The following is a 21,361-nucleotide window of genomic DNA, read 5'->3' on the forward strand; positions in this document are numbered from 1 at the left end:
TTAATGCAGCTTCGATACAATATATAGAACATCCCCTAAACCTGTTAGTTTATGGGAAGATATTTTAAAATTTTACACAATTTGCGTTGACATAGCATTGAGTAATCGATGCCTCGCGTATATATTAGATAGCAGCGAACCCCCCTCGTTTCAGTGTTTGGTCTATTCCAATATGGCTGTCCATTCTGATGTCGCCATCGATAAGTGCGATATTTTTGCAAAATTGGAAAATTAATTACTCATCGTCATTTGACTGGCTGTTGCAAAGCTCCGTTTTGTTCTTCTCTTTGGTAGCTGAAAGGACAGCGGATGCGGATAAAGTAAATAGGATCCATTCGATCCACCGTTGTTAAATCTATAAATAGAAGATGCATTTGCGGTATGTGTACATGTGCTATTTATCTATCTGTCAAGTTATACTGATTACTTGTTAGCTACTATTTTTCAGCGGCACCCCTGTTCTTGCACAGCCGCGTACCAATTAATACTAGTGTTCTTCATTCTACCCAAAGCAGCAATGATTTATCTTAATTTCGGTTCGTATTTGACGATTGACCTATTGGTAACTTTTGATTTTCGTTTATAATTTTAGCTGCCTCTGTTCATATTGGTCGATCTTTTACTTTTGTGCCGGTTTAACCCAGCTTTTGGCGACCCATGCGAGCCCGTGAAAGCCGGAGCCCAAACGCTCAGTGTTAAAGTTACATCGACACGTAGAAATAGTGCAGTAATAGTTGGCAGCAGCTATTCACTATTTCCACATATATGTTGTACGGCTGGGTCTGAAACTATCAACGTCATTGGCGGCGAGGTTTTCACCCCGTCGCCCTCTTATCTATTGCGGCTCAAGAGCTGAACGGACAAATCACTTCTTCTGCTGTTGCATGCGCCTCCATTTTGTCGTCCTGGCCAAAGATATATGTTTGCTGTCATCGTCGATGAGCACGGAAGATGTACTGAGTTACGTCGACTTCATCTGTGTTATGTCAAGACGCCCTGCACAAGTCTATGAACAACACCGCGTACAATAACGTTTGACAGCAGCGCATATATATATGTATGTATACAGATGTACCGTATAGTGCCATGTCGTTAGAACAGCGGCCTTTAACAGCAGTGCACTGCTAGCTGGCAGTAACTTATCACGTTTGTCATTGGAGAAAAGAGACACGCTTCACTTAGCTACTCAGGATTCGCTTAGTAGCCACGCGAATCGGTTGATTATGCAGGAACAAAGAGACAAATTACGAGATTAAGGGCATGCTCACCATATAACGGACGGCCTGATCCTCCGGGCAGTGTTGCCGATTTGTTGGGCGAACGGGGCGTGCGGAAAACCATTGGTCCATTAAGTCCGTCATCTCTGCGATGCATAATAACTGCGAGCGTGCTTATATTGAAACGGTACACAATATGAGATATACTTTTTATCTGTGACAAGTTGTTAAAGCGGCTTTGGATAAACATACAATATTTGAGAGAATTTCGAACCCATCCAAGTAACGACACTACACGTCACTAACGAGTAATCGTTTTGTAGCTAGCTCGTTTAATTTATGTTTACATCGATGTATACCGGGTAGGCTGTAGGCATGTCGCCGGTTAACTTGAATCTCTCCTTCATCCGTCTGTGCCCTAGTGGAAGCACCGCTCTCCTTGCACGTCGGATAGTTTTTACTTTATGTATGCATGAACGTATACGTCCTGGTTGTTTTTGTCGACAAACTGACGCCAGTGTTCATAGTTCGCTGTCGTTCGGTGGCTTGTACCGTTCTATTATGTACCATGTGTAACACGGATATTTGTTCTCCTTTAAACTATTTACGTGGGTTCTGGCCAGTTAGATGGAGCAGTTTGAAAACGTGAGCTTAGAACTGATTGCCAGCCATGGGCAGGGCAAAGATTTTTCCGGTCAAGGCAGTATCCTGGTTTGAGCCCCGGCAAAGGCACGTGCTATCCGTTTTTTTTTTCAACTCGATCGATAGTACTCGAAAAGTTCAAATCCATTACTCCCAGATAGCTGTTTCTAATGGAAAAGTTAATAGCGTAATCGCTTTTAATCTATATCGATCTCGTCAACATGCGAAAAGTATTGCTTTACAAAGAACGCATATAACGTACTATTATGAGAGCTATTCATTGAAACCAGTCAATACAGATTTCTCTGAGTTTTCCCTTACGAAGAGTTCATGTAAATGGAATTCACTCCCGCCGTCTATTCGACGTAAAAAAAGCCAGCTCTTCATGCACAGTGTGTCGCTTCTCGTCTTCGATAGATAGGTTTCTAGGACCGGAAAACTGTAAGTTATATAGCAAACTTTATCCATCCGGATGGGCTGAACATCCAGCAGCAGTCGGCAACATCAAACTGCAATATACCCTTTGCAACACGTTCCTGATAAGAACATTTTCAGCATGACGATTTCCTCGAAATCAATTTTTCTTCAAATAGAAGCCTCTTCCGATCCGAAATCTTATTCGTTTTCTCATAGCAGCTTCTCATCAGATCTCTGTGTCTGGGGATCTGTAGTTATAACAAAGTTTCGCCTACGTAATTTTCACCTATAAAAAGGACCAAACCGGGCACACAATAGAAAACAAATGAATCGTCCGATTGCTTACAGGTGGCCAGCAGCTTCGTCGAGGGCATAACGTGAAGGCAGGAAATTTCTCAATATCTGTGACGTGCTTGCGTGTATATCTGAACTTGTGAGAATATATGGCATTTGTCAAACATCGCGAGCTATGTCGATGTAACAAATTATGCACGTTTTTATGTTTTATAGTACGAATAACTACAATAGTTTTATCAAGTGAGAGGTAGCGTTTTGGATTTTTATTTGCTTTTCTCCAACCGCTTTCCATATAAACCGGAGCCAGAGGAAAGCAGTCGACAGGAAACGACCCGCTAGTGGAAACAGACATAGAGGAAAATGATTTCAACGAATAGCATGGCTGTGACAATCAGCTAGAAAGTAATTGATGGCAAATGGCGATTAATGTCGCCGATCTCCTATTCTATCTTCGTTTTAACACTAATAATGCAACATTTTGTCAAACGTTCCCCTTGCGTGCCCCATAGACTTGTCCTGTAACATACTTCATTGCAACTAGACGAACTGTTATGGCGACACTAGCGACAATAATAACAATAACAGAATTCGTTCGAACTTCATCACCGTAACGAGGTTTCACCGATTGACGGTTTCTTATGAACGCAAATATTTGACGACATGAGGTAAAAGTCAATAGTAGCGTGTCGAACAATAGATAATGATGCATAAAAGGTAACTATGATTTACGCCGTAATTGTGCAGTGGTTCATGTATACAGATACAGCTGCTTTACATCTCAACGTAGTATAAAAATACTATCTATAGTCATTATCATTTCGTTTCGGTACCAGCGTGACTTCAAAAACAAGTTACTACCAGCATCATCGTAAAATCAATGATGATGATGATGATATAGTCACTAAGTTCCCTCGTGCATCTCGTCAATGCATTGCACCTGGATGACTTGGCTTAGGCGTGCACGATAGATCCTGCCCGTATCGCCTGTAGCCTCTCGCGGGGTGCAGCAAACGTCTCTGCCGCTCCGTCGAACCTCAATTATAGTTTATCTGCGAATCGCAACGCACTGCCAATTATAATAGTAATAACAATAACATTTTTTTTTTTTTTCTTATGGATAATTAATGTCCTCTGCGCTAAGTTTAAGCGTTGTGCATTAGTATTCGTTGGCAAGTGTCGAAGTTGCCGCCACTAAACGTTATTCATGCCCACCATATTTTCTCCATTGCCACCAGAACTTTCCGCACGTTACTCTGATGGGTCGAAGCACGGCCATTTCTACCTAGCTGAATGGCTGATTTTGCTCATTCTAAGGACGTCATCCTTTTCGTTGGGTCCGTTGATGTTACTGGCGAATGTCCTTCTTTCCGTTTTTCTTTCAACCTATATGCCAACTGTACCGTAAATCCTGTTGAAATCGCTGGTAAGGGATTAAAAAAAGTCGCACGTTTGCGCTTTCTGCCATTCGTTTTCTCATGTTAAGTTGTTCCCCAGATTGATGGCCAAAAGCTATCCAGTTTCTGAAATCTCCTAGGCTTTTACCAGTTTTACTTGGCCGTTTAACTTTTATAGTTTTGCTTGATTCATTTTTGACTCATTGAGATTGATTCTAATTCGGGTGCCGTTTATATTTTAACTGGGCTACTGCCGTTAAGGTAATCTTTGTTCTTGCCGAGGCGTCTTTTGTATTCTACAGAACTTGTCTCAGCCTATTTGTTATTTTGCTACTTTGTCACCTTGTCGATATAGGAGCTTCTTGAAGGGGCTCGAGCCACTGTGATGCTTGCGCCGCCATCGCCACTGGCAACGGCAACAACAATATTGATGATAATAATAATAATTACAACAAATGCGCCATGCGGAAGGCAGGTAGTGGAAACAAGATGTGAAATGACTTTTTACGGTATTACTATAGTTCCACACGTGAGCCCGCTACGATTAAATGGGTCGATTGTTTGTACCCGTTGTTACTTCTGTTGATGACAACTGTGTTTATTGATCTTGGACAACATACCTATACATACACTATATATATATATACCCATGCAAAAGAAGTGTGCGTTGTGTGGGGAAACCATTGACACATTTGTTGTGGGCAAACTGGACATAGACGTAGCTATTGGCTGTACAGCGTAATCTTGTACAGTCACAGGCGACGTGTCATCTGCTAAAGGCGTTGACCAACGTCGAAAGAACCACAAATACGTGGAATTGTATACGAGCGATGGATCAAGCAGTCGGTGCTAATGGATGGGTCAGTAGGCAATGAAGATGCGTCGATTATCGACTTTCTATTGCAGATGACCGTTGCATCAGCGTTAATTATTACTGTAAAGCCAATAACAAGCAGGTCGCCAGCCCTCTGGGGGCGCAAATCTACGGGCAGGAATTGACACCGGACGTTTATACGTGCCACAATAGGCTCCGTTCGGACCATAAGCGATTTGTTTCTTGACACCTCGTGTGAGATATAGATAGGAAATATTAGCTCATCACTTCCTCGTCATATATGATCATAAAATATTCCGTTTTTATGTTACTTTTGATAGTAATAATGGTACGTTGCTGTGACGAAGAGGTAGCATGCTATGCCGCCGGTGCTAATGATCTTGGTAGCTTTTCTTCCTCTAATATTATTCATATAGTAAAACTATGACGAGTATCAGTAACATTAATAGTAATGAAAGTGATAAAAGCTTTGTCTAGATGAACGGCCGCTATATCTTTGGGGTGTTGCGGTGCTGGGACGCATCTGCAGCTACTGTTGATCTATGAGTATTGGGTATTAGTGATATGGACCGACTATAATGTACGCCAAAGTCCATAAGCTGCACACAAGTAACCTGTATATATGTCAATGGGTCCACCTGGCTAGCCAAGTTATGCACTGAACTTGTGAATTGATTTCTGATGTGACCAAAGAACATATGGATCATTGTTCTGCGATGGTCGGTCACTTCAATAGGCCTTATACATTATTAAGTTATTACTATTATTATTAAATTGTACATATTGTAAAACGTCCGTCCGTTGACGTCTGGTAGACATGTACGTAAGACTTGCCCAACGCGGGTTCAACATCCCCTCAAGAGAGACAAGGTCATGACAAGTGATTATTTCTATTAGAAATGTATACACGCAAAAAAACAACAATTAAAGTGGCAATTTTCCCCGAACATAATAAATACTCGTATCGAACAAATAAAATATACTCGTATAAGCAACCTCTGGATTCGCATGTGATAAACAAACTTCTAAACGCACTTACTGGGTCAGCCCTATAAAATAGGGATGTTATTACATGCCATGTACTTTCGTGCACTGCAATTGATAAGTACATATACTTTCACACGTACGGTTTTATATTTTTCTGCCTATAATGTAATGTAGTAACATGCTGTTCAGAAACACCTCGGTGATTTATACCCCATGAGACGCGCGATTACATTTATCACTGGACTAGGCGCCCCAATGGCACCATCAACGGAACGAGAAGTTAGAAGAACAAAACGATGCGTAGCAGGCGATGTACCTAGATAGTCTTTTTTTTATAGCGATGATTTAGCTCCTGCGGCCGTATCGCTTAAGAAAGCCACGGTGTTTGAGTATACTACGCTTGCCAAGTGTGTCCGGGTCAGCCTTACACTGTACTTGGTAAAGGATTTTATTAGTTCTTATTTTCCACGGGCAGACTCCTTGATAGATCCTGATGCCCTTTCGCCGGTCCCATTCCCTGGGAATCGCAACCTTCCATGAGAAACTGCTATATCCGCGCCTTTTTTGCTGTATAACACAAAAATGTACTCGCAGTATACGTTTATGCACGGGCATGTAGAAATAACAATTTTTCAATCTGTGGCTGATTACTCCGTAATTTAGATTACTGCTTCCTAATACTGCTATTAGGAGGTATTTTTTTCTTGTATCTATATTTTATTATAATTAGCATTATTACTGATTGGAGCCCTATCAGGCTAACGAACGGTCGCTGTCTGCTTCGATTTCTTGGATATTCAGGCTGAAAAATTTACATAACTAGTTATTGTTTACATTTTTTTGCATTCTCTCGTTTCTCGTGCATCGATGAGTTGGGGCCCCAGTCGTAGCCAATACTAATGCAGTCATGTTAGTTGGACCTAAAATCAAACGCTTATTTTAGCAATTCCGTTATAAATTGCATGTTCAGACATAAGAACAACTACTGCAGTACATTTGGGATATTACACAACGGGTACCCTTACTTTTGCAAATTATTCATGCTGAAGTATATACGGCATTCCCTGCCACTTTATTTTTTGAATTTCTGTTACTGCGTAAGATTTTTCATTTTATGTTACGGAAGGCTTCTTTAATTTACTATTTTAATGTATATGTGTCATTGGCCATTGTCGTATGCCTTCGTACGTTTTCAGTCAGAGACCTAGCGGTTAAAGCTATTGCTTTTTTTAACCCATTTAATATTGACTTGCGGTTCTGACAACAAGCGGACCTGTATCAAATGGAAATATTTAAACTAATCCATCATAATGTATATTTCTTACGCTATTATTACAGAACGTATTTTGATTTTTTGTTTTGAATGAAGCTACCCTCTAAAACCCATCCTGCCATGAACTAGAGCTCGGTTGGCCTTCAGCTTGTGCATTGTCAATTTTTAAGCCGTGAGTAGGTACAATACGATATCACTAACTGGAGTCGGCACTTACAGCTAACTGTTTACTGTTCTTCGTAACATTGAAACTATATGAAGGAGAATCAAACACGTAGGAACACTTCACGTCTTCGTGCTTCGTCAAAACACGAAAATCCGGAAAGGTACATTCATATTTTGTTCGTTGTACACAGAAAAATTTACGTTTGATGTTTGTTTATTTGACCACCTGCAAGATTATTTGAGCAGAGCTGACACAGATTGAAAAAGAAACCCATAAACCAGACGAGAATTGTACAATAAGGTTTATATTGTGTAAGCTTATTGCTTTAAGCGTGGCTGCTGTTCTATTTACAGGCTGTATATCAGCCGTCTTATCTCTGCAAAAGCCTCATTTTATCTGTGTGTGTGTGTGTGTGTTTTAAAAAAGCAATACATTATTACCTATGTTATTATTAGTGTTCCTATAATATGGAAGAGGTACATATAGAACAAGAATTATGACTTCGCCATGGAAGTTATCCATATAGTGAAGCACGCTTCATTTTGGATCCTTCCAATGTTATGGCCGCGAACGGTCGCCTGTCGGGATAGTAGAGGTTGTCGTAAAGGCGTAATAGTTATAATGGTATTAACGCAACATCCACTGAAGCCAAATGCAAAGCTCCGTTTACCGCCACATCTGTGAAGTGTGTCATACGCTGCGACTTCACTTATATATATATATATATATATATATATGTGTGTGTGTGTGTATACAAAGACTGTATCTAATGTTCTATCGATGAGAATCTGACTTCGATGTCCTTTGTCTCGATTCCCAAAACAAGCTTTCTCGGATGAGGTACGCTGTTGAAATGTTAAACTCAACTAAAGTTGACGGTAGCAAATCATTTATGAAGTCGCCAATAAAACAGCCCTATCCAGGTAAGCGAACGACAAATCGTCATATACCAGCGGAGCACCGATAACAACAACTCCGAAGTAATCAATCGCTATTGATCGCAGTATTGAACAAAATTACAGGAACGTCGGAGAACAGCTTGAAAGATCACTTGGCAACAAGTAGCGGTGACTTTGATGGCCGAGCTGGACCGAGACGATGATAGCTCGTAATACTAGACGTAATACTAGAAATACATAAGCATACATATACAGATGATCGCTGATAGCATATCATGGCAAAATTCTTCACTTGTTTTACTTGATAACAAACTAAGTTGTAAAACATTGATTTGTGTATGTCGAACGTATACGGCATAACTGGATTCGGCGATGACCTACTAGCCATCCTTTCGAATAGTGCCGCTACATTGCCTCGTTTTAGGCTAACTAGCAGTAGTTAAAAAAAAATGCATCTTATTCTATCGTTAATCTGTTATCATAATGATGATTTATAGATTGATACGTAGCTGACCTAACTCAGCAGTGTTCAATGTCCCATCCTTTCAGAGTTCGATATGAAACAAAAATAGACCCATGTACCAAAGTCGGACGCTTTCCTAAGCTGACGACAAAATGCAAAACACGTTTTGAGCTGTTACTATGAGATACACACACGTAAAGAAACGATGTCGTAAAGAAAAATTCCCCGCATTTGTAACTGTTTCCCCTCTTTCGTATGAGAGTTTGCCTATTTTTATAAGCAGTGGTTACTCGTTGTAGTTACATCGTTGTCTGAACGCGTCAGCTGAATTACATTTGAAGTGCTAATAGCCTCAAGGACGTTACAATGTCTGAAGTAATGCTTTTCAGCAATACAATGTTGTTCGTGTATTACGCCTGGTACTCAAGCTATTAGACGTTACTTCAGACGTTCACAGCAGTTTAAAAACGAGCCTACGACATAACGTCCCTTTTTTTTTATTTGTGCTATTCCAGCCCATAGCGTCTGTACGTATACAATTAATAGTACACGTAGATGGTCGTTTTACTGTGTAATCTGTGTTATATAATAGATGGAGTCAGAAACAGCCTGTTTTCCCGCGCAAAAAATGGCGTACCCTGTTATAGTGATCATAACAATCTAGCAATGGTAACGATCCTGATACGGTTTCGGCACTTCGTCCCCATCAACCAATATCACGATGTGCTGTTGATAATGGCCCTACGTGTTGGCCTGACTCAACACGTTTGCATGCGTGCTATGTATGTACACGGCACACACATCGATCGAAAGCTTTAGCGTCTTTGTGTATTCATACCGAGTCGAAATTAATAATGAACCCAATGTGTCCTTAGCACTCACAAAGTGACAGGCTATGGACGCCGAGAAAAAACAAATCACTAAATAAAGACAGTGTTTCCAAATAGGGAAAAAAGCAGGGCCACCGTTGATAGCGCCACAACAATCTTCGGTATTCGGTGAACGCACATGATATACAATACTTTCATTCATAGCAACTTCGATGGAGCTGAATAAGCAAGACGTATGTTTCGCGAGTCACGATTCATGCTGATCGATTGGCCTACAGGCGGTACTGGTCGCCAGTTTGGCCGCTAGTACGGCCTGTGGCTCCCATCTGACCGCCATGATTATCGTATTCAGAATAGGCGAGCAGTAAACCACAGCAAAACTGAAGAAAGAAATAATATGTCGGCCATCGACGAAAGTAGCCGACTGTACGAAACAGGCCAATAAGGCAACGTGCCAGTCTTAAGGCACCAACCCAACGTGTTTATGGCTGAAGTGGCACCCGTCGGGTGCGCTTGCCAACGCACCGAAAGCAAGACATTTCTTCGAGACATTGTAGAAGCTGTAATAATAGTAATATTAATAGAAGTGATCGTCGTACAATTATTATCTAGCCGTTTTTTTGTGTTGCACCTATCGCTTTTGCACATTGTAGATGCTGTATTATATAACATAGTAAAATAGACAATACCCGTCCTTAAACTCTGCTCGCACGCAGATCCGTGTGATTACGTTTGTCCAGTTATTCAGCCCTGACAGGTCGCGAGCAGCCGTTTCGCCATTTGCTTGTTGAAGATTCTCCTCAGTAAGAGATCAGTTTTAACGTAAACTGTGGCTGACGCAAGCCAAAAACTCAGTGCAATCAACCATAGCAGATCTGTGATCGAGTGTACCCGATGTGATCCAGCTGGATTCGAGGCAGGAGCGTTCGGCCATATTTACAAATGTTTGCTTTCGTAATATCCTATTACGCCAAACTTCGATGATGCTTGACGGCCATGATAACGAAAATAACGTGAGTCAAATCAGTAGCGAGGACGGCTTTTCCGTTAAAAGATTTATCAGAGATATTTAGATTAATAGTATTGCTAGTGTAATGGCTTAATGATATTTCATCGTTTGTAATGGCGCCCATTTGGAATAATTAGCGTCAACCGAGAGTAAAGTCATAGGCATATCTGTTTGTGATACTTGCCGAAGATACTTAAGCTTCAGTGAACAACGCGAATACGTTAGACGATAACTTTGCTACTTGTTCAGTATTTGTCTGCCGCTATTAATCGGCGAACGGGAACCCCTTTTTATTGATTTCGCCATTGTTGCTTGAAATAGCGCTAAGTTCAACGGCGCACGTTCCTTCGGCGAGTGCTTTTATGATCCTTCGCCGTATCGTGCCGCGACTATTACTGCAAGCGCTCAAGCTTTCCTGCAACCCACGCTTTAACCGTACTGACGTTAGAGTATCACACTTCGTGTATGATTTTCTCGTTCTCTTCCAGCCCCCCTTACCGAGCGATCGGCCGTTAGTGTAATCGTTTGCTGCCGGGATCGAGTGTGGCAGAACAAGCGAACGTTTGGGAAAGTAAATACCCGAACTCTGTTATATATAGTGGCTGAACTTACTTTGGTGGGTTGTTAGCAGCTGCGTATGGGAGCTACAGTAAAGTGGTATTCGTTGGGGGTCCAAGGATTGAGTCGACGATCATTTACTCTGATCCTGAATGTTGGTATGAATAGTCAATCAGCGATAGGAGCGCAAAAACGACATATATAAACGTACATAGAATGAAAGTAAAGTTACAGTGAAATCATGTTCGGCCCTTTTGAGAGTCGCAGGGTATGGTATTAATATCGCCGACCAACCTCGGTTTCAAAGCTTTGCACAACTATATATCAGGACAAATATTGGTGTCTCAGTCGCTCAACACCGCTAACATTCTTATACAAACGGCGTGCGGAGCCCATCTCATCTAGGACAAAGGTTCAGCTTATCAAATATTCGTATGTATTCTATTGTTCCAATAACGAAGCGTTCACGCGACACGAAACTAAGTGGCTAATTTACTCTCGTCTATTTGATATATATACTTCTTTATTTCCATAGGGATCCGTACAGGTTGCAGTGAAGACTTAGACCAGCTACAGCCCTCTTCTAACCCTAATTGTTTATCTATTATGTTCAATATGAGATTAAACTTTTCTATTTTACTTGACTAGTTAAAGCAAGTACGTTGTTTACACATACAGCCAAGCTATTACGGTAGTATAGAGGGAGATTAGGCGGTGCAGAGGTTGGACGAAGGAACAACAAGATATATTCACTAATGAGCCAAGTGATCATTTGCAGGTAGGTAATTTACTATTGGCGAACATACAGCAGCCTGTCTCACTTTAAACGCCCCGTGTAGTATTACGTGCTTGTCTCGCTGGTCTTTTGTCAGGCGTCACAATATGCCCCACTTCTAACTGCAAAACTTTCAGCTCATTAGAACTACGCTAAACGATTAATGAAAAACCGAACGATTCGATTACATGAGCTGGCACTAGCAGTAACAAACGACTACCTGGGCAAAACAGACCAGTTCGCAGACCCACAACAACAAATACTGAACGCTTCAAGGCGGCTAAGGTGCTATTGGTATTGTTGTTACAACAAGCGCTGCTTTGACCAGTCGCCTTCAGTAGGCTGACCTGCCTGCCTGCCTGCCTGCCTGTCTGTCAACTGTAATTTATGCTCTGTATCCTATGTGTGAGGCCTTGAGTTTCTGGGCGCTAGCTCATTAGCTGTTTCGCTTTCAATCGGACAATTTTTCGGCTAGCATTTGCGTGTTGATCTTTTCCTCCGCCCATTGGTTTGTTTTTGGAGATCGCTAAGCGGACCGACGACAACAACAACAACAACGACAGTGAAGGTCCTGGCGGCCGCTACCTCTAAGCAGCACAAACTTGTACCGTTCCTGTTGAAGCTGTCCCCCGATTGCTGAATTCGGTAAAAGCAATAAATGCCACTGCCTGCGTCTGTTTGAGTTTAACGCTGGCCTGATCGCGGTGGCCGCTCGCACCGCAGGTGGCGCTCGTGTTGTTTACGATGGCTGTCATCATCATCATCATCATCGTCGTCGTCGTCGTCGTCGTCGTCGTGATACGGCAGTGTTTTTGTAGAACCGGTGGCAGTAAGGGTAGCGCGTTGCGTGTTGTTTTCGCTGATTTCGCGCCCCGCACGCAAACGCCGATCCACGCGCCGTGAAGTCCCATTCACAACACCGCCAACAGCTAGGTTCCTGGCTATATATACATGCAAGCACTCATCAATCCGGCCACCAGCGGGCGCCGCAGTGATTTCGTCCTTCGTAGTAACTGTATTGCGTGGTGTCGACTGGTCGGATATTAGCGCTTGTCTGGAATACTATAGACGGTTTTTGATTCCGGATACGAGGACGGCGGCACCAGTTGTGGTTACGGACGAATCTAGTCGGTTGCCGCTGCTGCGCAATACATCATTCGTACAATATATATACATATATGCAGATGATACTGCAACTTCAAGTCATTTAGGCCCACTGAGCGTATGTGTGTCTCAATAGCGAACTTTTTCGCGCCTTTCAACTTTAGAACCGCCGATGGGAAACAGAACTGTTAATGTATATTTCACTGGCCAGCTCTAATGATCGACCGGCAACGACACATAGAAGCTCGTTGTCAGGCTGACACTGCCTGCTGATTTCATGAACCTGCGCTATTTGATTGTTGTTGGATGACGGTACCAGGAAAACACCCATGACACAATTGCGTAAATTAAATGATACTCAAGCGATTTTTGCTGGTAGTAATGTCGCATTGCAGAATAGGCATATGCCGAACGTACAGATGTCTGCGTTGACAATATAGGGTGGACAAGATGTAGAGCAACTAATGCGGGTCACGTTCATGCAGCGACCGAATTATCCCAGTGTTCTGCAATAGTCAATCTACTAATGCGACAAAATCTAGTTAATTGTTGTTTCCAATTGTATAGTTCACCTGTACACTATGCTAACGTAGTAACCCAACGTCTTTGCAGAGGTAACGTTAGTATCAACGAAAAGTTATGATGTATTTGGATAGAATTGGAGACAGGATAGCGATGTCGGATAGAAGGTGATAGCAGGCGACGGCTGCACGCAGAGCTGATGAGTGCTAGAACGCTACACGTTTTCCAGTGTCAACGAGCAGCATGGAATTGACCGCCTTTCTCAATGATTCCTAAGGTAAAATATCGTTGCACGTTGCATAAGATCAATTAAAATGCAGGAGCATTTTAATAATGAAAAATGAATTTCTTTGGCGGTAAAATTTCCAGCTTTCTAACGACGATCGAATCGTTATAATAAAAACATTCACAGGCCTTCGGTGTCCTCATTTAAATGCACTGTATCTTCGAATTTGTCATTCCTCTAGCCTCTCGTTACGCAGTTATAGATTAAACATAGGTATATGTGGCAGGTAGAGCATCTGGTAAAAGGTTAGGTAGGTAAAGTAGGCTAATTCCATGGAAAAAAGGGTTGCCTCGAATCTGCGTCATAAGGGCACGTCGAGTTAGACTTTTCCGAACTTTTCCTATGTTTGTTCGATGATGGTGTTTAAAATTAAAGACAGATGTGTCGATTCGACAGGTTCAGACGTTAAAGTTCTTCAGAGAGAACTGTTTGTTTTCAGGCGAGAGAGCTACCACTGTTCCAAACTGAGTCTTCTACCTTTCGTCTCGCTAAGAACTGGCACTGAAGAAAACCAAGAAGCGACTATATGTCTCTTCTCTGGCTACTTATGCGTGTAGAACCGTATTAACATTCTACAATCAGCAAGCCCAGCGTTTCGAATTCTATGGTATCGCTACCTTAATAAACAGCAGCGCGAATTCATTTGTCGCTTAGGGAAGCGCGAACTTGCGGAAGAAGGGGGGGGGGGGGGTCGTTGGTTATTTTATTGTCGCAGAGCCAATATGCCCAGTAAACATACGAGTTAAATAGAATTGTCGTAAATAACCTCGCTTTCCACCGTAGACGAAAGCCATTAGCGGTAACAGCTGCAACAGTCAATAATAGCAAAAACAGCGGTATCACTATAACGACATTACAGAAGCATGATCGGTTGGGTTTGATCATCACTTGGGTTTGCTGGAAGCCACCGCGCTGTTGATGTCCGCGTGAGCTTTCTTGCTGGTGCCCGCCTACGAAATATTTAGCTATAGCGAGCTGATTACTTGGTATAGTGATAAACCTTACATATGTACGCACCTGGATAATTAGTTTGCGAATCTTTGTCCGTTAGATATAAGCCCTCTTCCTTCTTTTCTTGGAGTGCCAATTCTTTTCTAGTCCTTCCGATTTTCTGCAGTTTCGTATTTTGGTCGTGGCCAATGAACGAGAGTTCGTCAGATGGCGCCCGACAAAAAAAATATTGTTAAAATCTCGTGGGATCATGTAGGCAAAAAGACGAACAAGGGAAAGGACTAAAAGTGGATAAAAAAAGAAAAAAAAACGATACGATACGATTTAACGGAATCCATCACCATAACGGCCGTTATTAGTGATGATTTCCCTGTCCTGTGGTGCTTCGAAAGGGGTGCTTATAACGATAGCGATAGAAAATGCTGAATAGCGACGATCTAGTGAATCAAGTGAACTTGGAAAAAGAGTGGAAGTGGTCCATTTTTACATACCCGGGTTCTGGTAAAAGTTAGTTCACTATCTGATAGCTACTTTCGACAATACTACAAGCGCTGATGCAGTGATTTTTTTCTACACTATACATATACAAAAAGTCAAGTTCTACACGCTAGAAAGTAACTCCAATAGGCTACATATAACTAAACAAACAACGTTAACCGTTAATAAGACAGGATCGACAAATAGAGTTTAGCAAAGGTTATAAAACTAGCGCAAAATGTCCTTCAGGCTTTATCAGCCTGTCTGGTAGAACCTGTTTCCTCTTTAGGCTTTTCGTTGAATATGATTAAGGGCGTTTCGTAACCGCTTTTTCTCCTTGGGCTGTTTTTTTTTTTGCATTGCTTTGTCTGCAAGGACCTGTTCGTGTGTTGCCGAATTATTTAAAGTGCTACTGTATTCTGCTCTGGCCCGATTGTCCAGGGAAAGAGGAGATTCAGAGACGCAGACCATAAAAGCAAGCGAGGGGGACACGGGAAGAGATCGCCAACCAGGTGGAGCCAGAGTGACTCCAATTATTATTGGTCAGGCACAGAAGCAGCAAGGGGGCGACTTGCGACTAAGGGAGCCTCCTGTGATTTTTATTTATTTTCTGTTTCATTTTCATCGCTGAGCTCTTTACGTGTTCTCTGCATCATTCGACGCTGTACCTTCTTATTTCCCTAGTATATTTATTGTTGTTGTTTCTTAGATATCTTTTAAAAAACATCCAGAAGGCTGAAGGTACTACGAAGACGATTGTTATCGCTTTGTGTGGCCGCTTCTGCTGTTCTGCGAAAGCTTAGACTTTATCAGCGAAAAAGGCTGATCCAACAGATCCAAATGCAAAGTTCCGTCGTCGTAATGATGATTTAACCGAGCGGAAGAGCCGGCAGACCAGCCACTGGGAAATAATATTGCTATTCTTTGTTACATAATGACAAAAGTAGCTACAGCTCTGCTATATTATGTTTATATTACAATTTTCCTGTTTTTTTTTTTGTCTCACCGCTTTCATGCAGTGATTCACTTGACACCGTCGCTTGGATTGAACATACGTTATGGTCAAATTGTACGCCCGAAAAATCAACCCCAATAGGCTACATATAAATAAACTAAGGCACATTTTTCTGCCAATGTCGCATAAATTAAGTCAATACTATAATGTCCTATAGAACGTTATATAACATGTCCTAATAGCTGAGACAGCTTTGTTGCTATAACTAAACAGCGTTTCCTTATAGGACTGTATCGGATATCGAGTCGTCATGTGTAGTATCGTTACGTTTGTGTCCGCACTGATTTGATTATTTTCCGCCCACGCAAGGGGCGTTATTCTGGGTGTGGCATGTATCATATAGTCTCTTCCACCCACGTATAGCTCTCTCGTTGTCTGTTTACTATCTTCGTCTACTCCATTGATTGGGTTCTTTAGACGTGCCTTCAGAAATGGGCCTCATGACAAACGCAGCGGAAGAGCCAGTGTCGCATGTCTGCGGCTTTGTCGAAGATGGCTTTGTTTTTTTTTAAAGAGATTCGCGGTACCGCATCTCAATTGTATTCACGGAAAAAGATGTTGATGACTTAAGATGAATAAATGTATAGCTCAGCTTGCGAATTATTAAATGACAACGTTTTCAATATGTGGTTCGTGATAATAGTACCTATAAAAGCTTGCGTACGTATGTTCATCGTCGTCATTTACCGATAGCGTTGTGCATTTAGGTTAAACACTAGGCAAAAGCATATTGACCTTGCTACCTGTTCCTGATGGTTAGTACCCAGGGTTCTGTGAGAAAGGCTACTTTAAAAAGGACTCATTTTGAATAGAGTGCTGAAACTGGTGTTTAAAACAAGAAAAGTCATCCATATATCATCATGCCCTTGATCACTCGCCAGAGAAATACGTTCAGCGTCGAATCGGAAACATGTTATAGAGACGTACCCAAAGTCTCCACGGTAAAATTTTACAAAAACAACGTCGATACGCAGTCGAAAGGGCCATCCCACCCCATTTATACAGACATTTGCCCAATTTGAGTTCTACCCAGAACAACGTACCCAGTCGACACGGACTGCAGTGCTACGTTGCAACTAAACAAACACGCATAAGGAGTCTGATTATACTACAGCAATGCTAATCAGATTCGAAAACGCTAAAAAATTAGTGGGGTGCCAATGAAAGGGTGTAGCTGACCATGCGCTGACCTGGTAAGGAAGGTAAAATGGAGATGTTAAAAAAATTGATACGTATGCGAGAAATAGAAAGGAATAAAGTAATTATAAAAATTTGCTTTTTTATCAAGGACGGACAGTGTTAATCACGAAGTGCCCAACAGTGACATAAACCAATAAATGACTCTATCTAGCACAGTTGGCCTTCTTTACTCGCCTATTATAACGTCTCTTGGTCAGGCAGCGCTCTTTGGGGTACGCTCCATCTTCTCTGCCATCTCTGTGGTGATACTTCATGGGCGTCATCAGCTGGCGTCGACTATTACAGGTTGTTAGGGCGGCGGTTGATGACGGTCTGTTACCCTTAATATATAACATAATAATATAGATGTGCATTAGTGACACAAGGTATATCCAGGGATCAAGCATAATTGATGACAACGCCTAAAAGAAGTGGCATCTCTTGTGGCCTAATCAATCGGCCTGTCGATCAATTGTCAAAGTTGATTTCTCCTCTAGCATCTATCGATCAGATGGATAAGGGAAAACTGACGAAGCAGTTTTTTCCCGTAACAAAGACCAAATTTTGATCGCATTTTTTCTAATAAGATAAACCAGATAAGTTTATGGCCTGACGCTATTCAGCATTCGTTCGTTAATAGTAAGAATGTTTGCTGGTCGTAACGTTTCCCGTTCAATTTTGCTCAAGGACATGATCGAATGGATTCCTGGACGTCATCCTTGAAATGTCTTATTTTAGTTCATCAGCGGTGATATTTTTTTGCAATATTAGTACTAATAATGAACTGAGATGACAATAAGTTTGTCATTGTTTGTTTGTTATTTTGAGGTGACCGACAGGTAATCGTCGTCGTCAATGCTTACGCTCATCTATGGGACACCCATTCTATCATCAACATTTATCTTGCAGAGCCGAAATGTCTGGTTATGCAATGACCGCTTGGGCAGTTTCATTCGTAAACGTTCCTGGTAGACGATTCGGGCACACGAATACGCTTAACTACATATTGATATTATATATAGCTAATTTGTAATGATTTGTCGCAGGCGGTCACATCTGTCGCTGGCTGTTGTCGTTATGGAAGGCTACTGATTCGAAGATGAGTCGCTTTGAACAGACCAACTCGAAAGCCAATTGACGATTTAAACTTCTGCCTAAGTCAATGCTGTAGATAAAAATATACGTCTTTTAGTTTCTCGGCAACACCCATCATTGTGCCGACAGCGAGTTTCGTGTACGTCCGCTACTTCATCCGGGGCGCTGTAGTCGTTGAATTCGTCAAGTGTTCGGTTCGAATCCCTACCATCTCTTCTTTTCTATTTCCTTCGACATTGTTCCGTTCGGTCTCGTGGCGTCCGTAGATTGATCCAATCATCACGATAAAATGGAAGATGTATATTAGCAGCATAAGGGTATCTTCAGCAGGTCAAGTTTTGTTGGCAGAACGAAACGCCTCGGAGTGGCACCGATTAACAATATCGTCTACATTTACAGCGTCAGATTCCGCCAAACGTCATCGAAATTGTTCGTGTCGTACTATCAGACACGAACGTGCCTATGCTCTCCACTTAGTCAACGCTTGTTTTTGAGTTTTCTACGACAAATTATAATATAGAGATATATAATTTACTCTACAATGTGCGAGTGGCAAAAAAAAACGGTGTACGCGTAGTTTTAAATCAGGTAAACTTGTGCGTGCATAACACATGGCCTGTTCTAAAGTTCGACACAAGCTCGATATCTAACGAAGACCTGTTCAGCATCCCTTACCAGTGGAAATTTGAAATTTTGATCTTATATTGAAATCGACGATGGCTTCCAGGTCATCATGGCCTATCAACAAAAATCCGCGGCGATAATCAGAGCAGTCCTTGTGGTAGCCCGCTAACTGGCTGTACAAAAGAATTCCTTTCGAGATTATGAAACGACCCAGGACATCGACTGGGAGTCCCCTTGCTTTTGCTTCAGATGGAAACCAGCTGCGGGCGGAGGTCGTTGAAAAAGCAGAAGACTCCTTTCAAACTCTATCGCCTGTCAGAAGGCATATTTTCTACCAGCTAATCGAACGCGATCACAATCTGATAGATGGCCAGAGACGCGTGTCACGTCGGTACATTCGGATAAGTTTTCCGACTGAACCATGACTAGTTGATGCTTGCTAATACTCACGAACAAAAACGTATTCCCGAAAAAGCAGTGAAGCTTCGAAAGAACGTTTTCCTTTTTGAAATACTTAGATAAAGTCATTCATAATGACTTAATTAATTTCATTAAGTGTCTCCTCGACCATCATAAGGTCATTATTACTACAGTAATTAAATTAATGAATATCTGCCTATTCGTTAATTGAACAAGTGGATCAGCTCCGAGCAGAAAGCAATAACGCATGATAGTCAGAATTTCTGACGAAAAAAAATCACGTGTCGAAGTTATATTGTATTTTATTAGATCCATTATCTATGTTCATCATGTCAGCGCTGTACATCTCCGTCACGTAGAACGTACGCATAACTTATAAAAGCGAAGTTCGCTAGAACTATCGTTTATTCTACCGTGATGACCGTGGAGCCCGCCGCTTAGGAGGGTGCAGTCAGAAAGCACCTGATTCTGTACGTTTCGTTATTTTTTCTTCGCCACCAAGTTAAGGCGCTTGTACCCAGGCTGCGTTCGTTCGTGCCCATAGGGGCACGTCGCTAAAACGAAATTGAAAAAGGCGACATGGCCAAATAGGCACAATACGATAACAGAGCAAGCAGCTGTAGGCGTTAGCTATCATGACGCTTGATTTAGGGGTACGTTAGCAGGCTGGTTGAATCAGCGCATCGATCGACGACGTGAATTCCGCACTACAGACCTGCTCAAATACGGATAAAGATGCAGACGTCTGTGGAGAACTTAAGCTGCGTCCGTTATAGCAATAGTCATAACTATATTCTCTTTATGACCGGTCAGACGGTAAGACCACCTGCAAGGTCCCAGCCATCTAGAAACAAGGGGCTGGAAGAGTTTATGCAAAATATTGTATGTAAAAAGAATGTATTGTTATATGTAAACTATGCGCGGGCTTAGTATAATTGATCTGATTAGAACGTAGAACGGTTTCGATTAGGCAAGATACAATTAACCATCCAGTCATTTTCGCTAGATGAGTTCGACCCCCGGGTTACGGAATAGAAGTTGCTTTTATTTATTATACATTGGAAGGCAGGGAAAAATGTCTTCTGAGTTGCTATAGGGAACGTATTCGTTCTGAGAGGTCGCACATGTTCTCATCCTTTGCCCTATACTTAATGTATTTGCGTAGGTATTTAATTTTATTAATGAAATAGTTAGCTATTGAAGCTCACGTTACGTAAAATCTCTTGATTGCAAGCGAACGTTATTGCGCACGTATGTGCAGAATGTTTCTCCACGGCAGCTTTCTCAGACCCATGGAAAGTCTCATGAGAATCGTTTTTTATAATAAGTCAATAAGTGGCCTGTTTAGCCAATCTCGCCAGAGAGGCCGTCTGCGCATTTACCGACATAAACGCGGCTGCCAACGTACTCGACTAACAGGTACCAGATAAAAACAACACTGGGATTTCTAATGCACCTAGTGAGCATCCTCTATGGTGAAACGTCATTACCAAAATAGGTCGTAGATGTCCTTAACAGAAACTCCCTTATCCTCTTCTGTCCGCGATGGTCATCGTCATCACCCCCATCGTTACCAGTAGAATCAACTCGAGGATAATTTCTGTTTTCTTTTGATTTATGTATATCCGCCCCCGTGCAGACATACAGCTGTTAATCTTTTCAGTAAGAAATACAATGTAATTATAATTATCTTTGTCATGATCCGTTTCCTTAGATCATACCTATTACTTTTATTATCATAATATAGTCGAAGTCGGTCGGGTCGGCACAACTTAACGCTCTAAGTTACGACTTTGCCAACCACGTTCCCTATTGGGGATTACAAAACGGGAAAATTTCTACGTACAGGGAGGTTCTAAATACAGAGAGGTTACTCTCTGTTCTAAGGGCCCTTGGAGTGTGTGTGTGTCTCTGAATGGGTCTGTG

The 21,361-nt window shown here is 41.8% G+C and overlaps 1 protein-coding gene across 4 annotated transcripts in view; it reads left to right on the forward strand.

Annotated features, from left to right (window-relative positions):
- Positions 1 to 21,361, forward strand: part of LOC111265240 (semaphorin-5A) — a 69,622-nt gene that overhangs the window by 23,592 nt on the left and 24,669 nt on the right. Inside the window, exon 3 of one of the 4 annotated variants that reach the window (XR_015312985.1) lies at positions 13,479 to 13,807. The exons of 2 other annotated variants lie outside the window; for them this stretch is intronic. The gene's annotated coding sequence lies outside the window, so the exon portion shown is untranslated. Of the gene's footprint in view, positions 1 to 2,624; positions 2,718 to 13,478; positions 13,808 to 21,361 lie in introns of those variants that run through there. One more of the 4 variants, XR_015312986.1, reaches the window with a different exon arrangement.

The sequence above is a fragment of the Varroa jacobsoni genome, unplaced genomic scaffold (assembly GCF_002532875.2).
Source record: "Varroa jacobsoni isolate VJ856 unplaced genomic scaffold, vjacob_1.0 scaffold_945, whole genome shotgun sequence".
In the NCBI taxonomy this organism is placed as follows: domain Eukaryota; kingdom Metazoa; phylum Arthropoda; class Arachnida; order Mesostigmata; family Varroidae; genus Varroa; species Varroa jacobsoni.